Genomic DNA, 6,795 nt, shown 5'->3' with positions numbered 1-6,795 from the left:
TGAGGCATCTTGAGATAAACTAACTTACATAAGGCCATACAGCTGGGTTGAGCCGTGGTTTGAATAGAGACACTTTGTCTCCAGAGCTTGCACTGCTAACTTGTAGTGTTTCTGAGAGTAACAGATTATATATCTGTGGTATAAATCACAGATTTATATCTGTGGTAATTTAAAGCTACTTAAAATGTTAACAAGAACATCCATTTTCTCTAATATTCTGGATAAACAGAATTTTATTACACATACTTTTAATGCATCATTAAGTTTTCTAATAAATTTTAAATCCTGAGCTATTCTAATAGTTCTGCACAGTAAATTGTATTAATAGATTTGCCACCAGATGGCAAACTTCGCTAAGAAGTGCTCATTCTTTTCAGGTGCAGAGACGTCATTAGGTACTTCACAGTAGAGTCAGGAGGGAGAAAGAAAAAAAAAAAAAAAAGATGAGTAGCCTTGTGTGAGTGTTTTACATAAATAAAGATAGTTAACCTTCATTTAACCATGCTCATTCTTGGCAGAAAACAAGCAACAATATTATTCAGCTCATGCATTGAAAGCTATGCCTTTTGTTTCTCTTGAGTAAAAGCATTGCTTCCTGTTTTATATATTCAATATTCTCTCAAGATCAAAGCTCTTGGCCTGACTTTGTGATGCTTTCTCATGAAATATTTTGATTATATAGAGATTATCTATCCCCTGGGAAAAGCACTCTTTCAATGTACCTATCCATATGGGTGCTTTGGACTGACATAAACATTTGCATTTGAACTGTTCTGTGGCCTGTCAACATCACCATGGCCCATCAACACTGTCAGGGCATTAGCAGAAGACTAAACACTGGAACAAAATCCTTGATAAGTTAGACGGACTAACTCTGAACCTAGGAAAATGGTCCTTTATGGGCAGATTCTGAGGGCGAATCCCATGTACAAAATAACTAAAAGTTTGACCTGTAGGTTCAACGCTATTAAAAAATGGAATGAAAACACTATGAGGCATAATATAAAATACACCTTTCATATTATCAAAGTAGAATCTATTTTTCAAACTCCAGTTCTAATAGGATTCCAAAGCCTTGCTTGCACGAGAAAAAGTTGGGCATGGTTGAAGAAGATTTTCATGTGAAAGTCACAACCGTGAGTGATAGCATCTGTTCAGAGAGCTGACAGTTCTCTTTAAACCACATAGAACAATTCCCAGACAGCTACAAGACTGTCCTTCTATGAGTGGTGAGGTCAAGGAAAAGTCACGTGTGGCTCAAACTTTCTCACCCCAGAATCCGAGAGCCTAAATCTACAGAGCTCACAGCTCTGGCCAGCTCTAAAGTGGAAAATGGATTTGAGAGATTAAACCCGTATCTCTTGTGTACGAAGGCAAAGAACTAAATTCGGGACTACTGGGTTGGCTGTGAGATTGGAATGCTCAAACCAAAGCCAGCAGACCATAATCTAAGGGCTGAGGTCTAGACCTTAAGACACTTTGTTGTTGTTGTTACCCCTTAGGAGGGAGAATGAGGTTTTAAGATGCAAAGTCTTTTATATACACTTTTTAAAAAGATTTTACTTATTTTAGAGAGAAAAAGCGGGAGGAGGAGCAGAGGAAAAGGGACAAGTAGACTCTATGCTGAGTGTGAAGCTGGATGTGGAGCTCAATCCCAGGACTCCGAGATCATGACCTGACCCGAAATCAAGGGTCAGTTGCTTAATCCACTGAGCCACCCAAGTGTCCCTCAAAAATTAATGCATCAAAATGTTTCTACATTTGAATATAGATAGGCATTGGCCACCCAGAGAGACTGTTGGAGGTCAGCTGCTGGGATAGTTGTTAAAATAAGAGGCAGCCAATATTTCATAGATTCAGAGTTCTTATGTAACTTGTAAAGTAGTAAATTTAATGGAACATTTCGAAATTTCTAATAATAATACTTTTAAGAGTGTGCCTGGATGAAGATTTAGGTTAGCCCTGGACACTGGCCCTTCCTGTGATCCTTGTGGTAAAGATTTGCCCAAATAGTGAATGGCATGCATTTGCCTCTTGCCATTTTAAGACATTTTAAGATTAATGGAAAAAGCGGAAGAAAAGTAGTATCTGGGCATTTCCACCAAGAACAACTTGTGAGATGTCCATTGACTGAAACACGAATTTGAATGAACCCCATTTGTCCTAGAATTTCTAGCCAGCATTCACTGCCTCTTTAACAGTTCCTCATATTAAGATCGGTTGTTATGAAATCCTTTGCTAATATGAAGATGTAGTGACTAACATTTATATTTAAAAAATGGAAAGGACATATTTAAGACTGGCAGTGGCTCTTTCTGTAAGTCAAGAAGGGATTTGTAGTCTGTTTTCTAAATCCCCGTTGAGCACTCTTATGTCCAATGGTGCCGAACTACTGTTGGTATATGAGATTTCTATTTCTGCCCTGACAAAGAAAGCACACAGTTGACACTTGGAGACAACACAACTCTGTTATCTCCCAGTTCTGTTGCTCTGAAGTCCAGTTGGCTGGTTTAGCGGTTCTGAGTATTAAACAAGGCTGAAATCAGAATGAGGGCAGACAGAGCCTCATTCTTTTCTGGAAGCTCATGGGGACAATCCATTTCTGGTTTGCAGATTCAGTTTCATGTGGTTCTAGGACTGAGGGCCCCATTTCCTTGCCCGTTAGGTACTAGAATCCTTTCTCCATTCTCATGTTTCTCCCCTCCCCAGTCCATGACAAGCAAGGTTAAGTCAAATCTTTCAAAAACCTCATCTCTCTCTCTCACTGACTCTTCTGCCTTTCTCTTCCACTTTTAGGGGTTCATGTGATTACACTGGGCCCACTTGGATAATCGCTCTACTTTAAGGTCAGCTGATGAGCAAGCAGCCTTATATCCATTTGCCAAGTCCCTTTTGCCACATAACGTGGCCACAGGGTCCAGGCATTGGGGCATGGATATCTTTGGAGGACCATTAGTCTGCCTATCACACTAAGTTAAGTGCTATAGACTATATCTTATGAGAGAATTATCCCAACATCAAAAAACATGTTCTCATTGCTAGGTCTTTCTGTCTGTTTTGTTTTGTTCTAATGCTTATCTCTCTTGTTCTCACATATACTTATTAGAAATTCTAATTTAGAAAAACCATTTGGGAATCACTTGTACTTATCTAAGAATTTTGTAGACATATGTCTTCCAACCATCTTATTTGCAGTTAACACAGTGGGAGATTAAATGAGTTTTCCAAGATCCCTAGCAAAAGAATGACACATTTGTTCCCAAAGAAAACAAAGCACTGACAGAATGAAAATGAAATCAGAACACACCGAAATGTCTCCTGGACAATTGCCTTGATCGTGACCCTTGTCCAACCAACACCTTCGTAACTACAACAGGCAGCATCAATAGAACTTTGAAACTCGATGGCCTTGCATCATTCTAGAAGAGAAATAGAATTTGTAACAAAATTCATTTTAGCATTTGGTGAAAGTATAATTCAGGAGGCTTTGATGAATAATTCAAAAACTGGAAGAAGTACGTTTCATGGGGGAGTGGGGGAGTTCAGATTAAGACAAAGCAAGCTGAACAAATAACAACAGTAACAACAGCAACAACAATAATAATGATAAGTAATTGCTAAAGAGGGTAAAGCTCATTTGACATGTCTGGGAAAGTGCTCAGTCAAGAAGAGACTTGAATGGGTGGGACACTAGTCTGAAGAAGAGAAGGGCAGGCTCAGGGGGTGAGGTAAGCTTTCTTCATCATTAGTCAATTGATCAAATAGCTGCATATTTTCATGACATGAGAGAAGCCCAAAGTCACTAATACTAAAGTATAGGCTTTTCTTTGAATATAATATTTTTTTTCTCTCAAAATGTTAGATGTTACTCCAAAAAAGACATACAAATGGCTAACAGAAACATGAACAAATGCTCAACATCACTAACCATCAGGGAAATACAGATCAAAACCACAATGAGATACCACCTTACACCAGTTAGAAAGGTAAACATTTATTTATTTTAATAAAGATTTTATTTATTTATTTGACAGAGAAAGAGACAGTGAGAGAGGGAACACAAGCAGGGGGAGTGGGAAAGGGAGAAGCAGGCTTCCTGCCGAGCAGGAAGCCCGATGCGGGGCTTGATCCCAGGACCCTGAGATCACGACCTGAGCCAAAGGCAGTCGCCCAACCAACTGAGCCACCCAGGCACCCCTAGAATGGCAAATATTAACAAAACAGGAAACAACAAGTGCTGGCAAGGATGTGGAGAAAGGGGGAAACTTTTGGTGGGAATGCAAGTTGGTATAGCCACTATGGAAAACAGTTTGGAGGTTCCTCAAGATGTTAAGGATAGAGCTACCCTATGAACCAGCAATTGACCTACTGGGTATTTACCCCTAAGATACAGACGTAGTGAAAAGAAGGGGCATGTGCACCCCAATGTTCATAGCAGCAATGTCCACAATAGCCAAACTGTGGAAGGAGCCGAGATGCCCTTCAACAGATGAATGGATAAAGAAGATGTGGGTCATATATACAATGGAATATTACTCAGACATCAGATGAATATCCACCATTTGCATCATCATGGATGGAACTGGAGGGGATTATGTTAAGTGAAGTAAGTCAAGCAGAGAAAGACAATTATCATATGGTTTCACTCATATGTGGAACATAAGCAATAGTATGGAGGACCATAGGGGAAGGGAGAGAAATCCAAAGGGGGAGAAATCAGAGAGGGAGACGAACCATGAGAGACTATGGACCCCAAGAAACAATCTGGGGGTTTTAGAGGGGAGGGGGGAGGGGATGGAGGGTGGGGAGATGGGGTAAAAAGGAGGGCATGTGCTGTGATGAGCACTGGGTGTTATACTTAACTAATGACTCATTGAACACTACATCAAATACTAATCATGTACTATACAGTGGCTAACTGAACATAATAATAAAAAAAAAAAGGTTAGATGTTAGATTTGTAGTGGGAGAGACTTAGGTGGGTGATGTGGGTGATGTGGAGGATTCCAAGAAACTGAGCAGTACACTTTGACTGGATAGATCATTTTTTAAGAAAACTCAGATGAGCAGCTGCTTTTGAGCGGCTGGGAGGGAGACCACACTGCTTGCAACACCTTTTCTGTTTTACATTTGGGAACCTGAGAACAGTGTTACACGTCCCAACAAATAAAGGCCACAAAGTGACTTCATGATGACAAAAACTGTGTAGATGCAAAAATCTATATGATTTCTTTACGTTTTTGTTATAATTTTCACAAACTAAAGTTAACTGAGATGAGAAAATTATTGAGGCAGTGGGTCACAGGACAGAAAGCAATGGACTGACAGCTGGAGTTCTCATATCAGCTCTGTCCCTATACTTTTTCTTCTTCTTGTGTGTGTGTGTGTGTGTGTGTGTGTGTGTGTTCAGCTCCTTTCTCTCCACTCTCTTCAGTGTAGATAAGCCATGCATTAGAAATACAATTAAATTCAGTCATCACAGTCTGCATTTCATCTTGGATTCCCCATACATCCTGGGTGATTCTTAATTTGCATATGCTAATAGTCACTCTTTGTGGTGTACAGTTCTATGAGCTTTAAAGAATGCATATAATCATGCATCCACTACCACATTATCTTATCACATTTCCACCAACACCCAGTGTTTCTTCCAGCTTCCCTTGTGTTCATCCTACCCTCAATCCCTAGCATCTTCTGAGATATCTCGTTTTTAGATTTTTGTTTATCTAAATTGTCATATAAATGGTATTATACAATATGCAGGTTTTTGGATCACTTTACTTAGTTTAAATGCTGAGGAGGATGATTACTGTGCCATAGTTTTACTTTACAAAGAAGCTGTCTAACTCTTTTCCCCAATATGGCACTTCCACCAGCAGTGAAGGACACTTCCAGTTGTTCCAGATCCTCACTTCCATATCTTTCTATCCACCTCTAGCGTTCTCAGGTTTTTGTTTTCAAAGTTTTAGCCATCCTGACAGGTTTGTGGTGGTATCTCATTGTGATTTTAATTTGCAATTTGTTAATGACTGTTTGTGTTGATATTAGTTCACGTGCTTATTTGCCAACTATATATCTGTGGTGCAGTGTCTACTTAGATATTTGGCCCATTTTTTATTGGGTTGTTTTCTTATGGTTGAATGTTAAAAGTTTTTATATATTCTGGAAAAAATGTTATTTCCAGATACGTTATTTGCGAATATTTTCTTTCATTCTGTTGCTTGTCTCTTCAGTCCCATAGAAGGTATTTCATAAAGCAATTAAAAAAAAAAACTATAAAGTCAACTTTGTTAATTTTTTAAACTGACTATTTTTAGAACAGTTTAAGTTTCACAGCAAGACTGGGGGAAGATATAGAGTATTGACTTATTATTTGTACTTTTAAAAAACACTGGCAGTTTTCATTGGTTTTACAAGATATTTAATTGCTCAGATTCAACTTTGAAATAATATACCACTCCATATTTACTGTAAAGGCTTGACAACCACATAGCTCTCTGGATTCTATGTGATATTGTTGTCCTGTCAGTGCATTTTATATATATTATTAACACACAATGCATTTTTACTATACTTACGTAATTATCTTTTAGAACTTTCTTTAAAAACGGAGGTAAATTTCATTTTATCTTCATTTATTCAACTTTTAATCCTCTGCATTCTTTGGATAGATATAGGCTTCTTAAGAATGCTCTGTTTCATCTGCCTGCAAAAACTTTATTTAGAATTGGTTTTTAGGTGAGATCTGCTGGCAGTCAAGGTCTTTAGGTTTTGTTTGTGTGTTTGTTTCAGAAA

At 38.5% G+C, this 6,795-nt stretch overlaps 1 pseudogene; it reads left to right on the top strand.

The window, feature by feature from the left end:
• Positions 1–1,100: 1,100 nt before the first annotated feature.
• The window catches only part of LOC144379701 (5'-nucleotidase domain-containing protein 2 pseudogene), a 49,759-nt pseudogene continuing 44,064 nt past the window's right edge, over positions 1,101–6,795 (top strand).

Source organism: Halichoerus grypus, chromosome 12 (genome assembly GCF_964656455.1).
Source record: "Halichoerus grypus chromosome 12, mHalGry1.hap1.1, whole genome shotgun sequence".
NCBI classification, from domain to species: domain Eukaryota; kingdom Metazoa; phylum Chordata; class Mammalia; order Carnivora; family Phocidae; genus Halichoerus; species Halichoerus grypus.
This window is presented reverse-complemented; position numbering and strand designations above follow the sequence as displayed.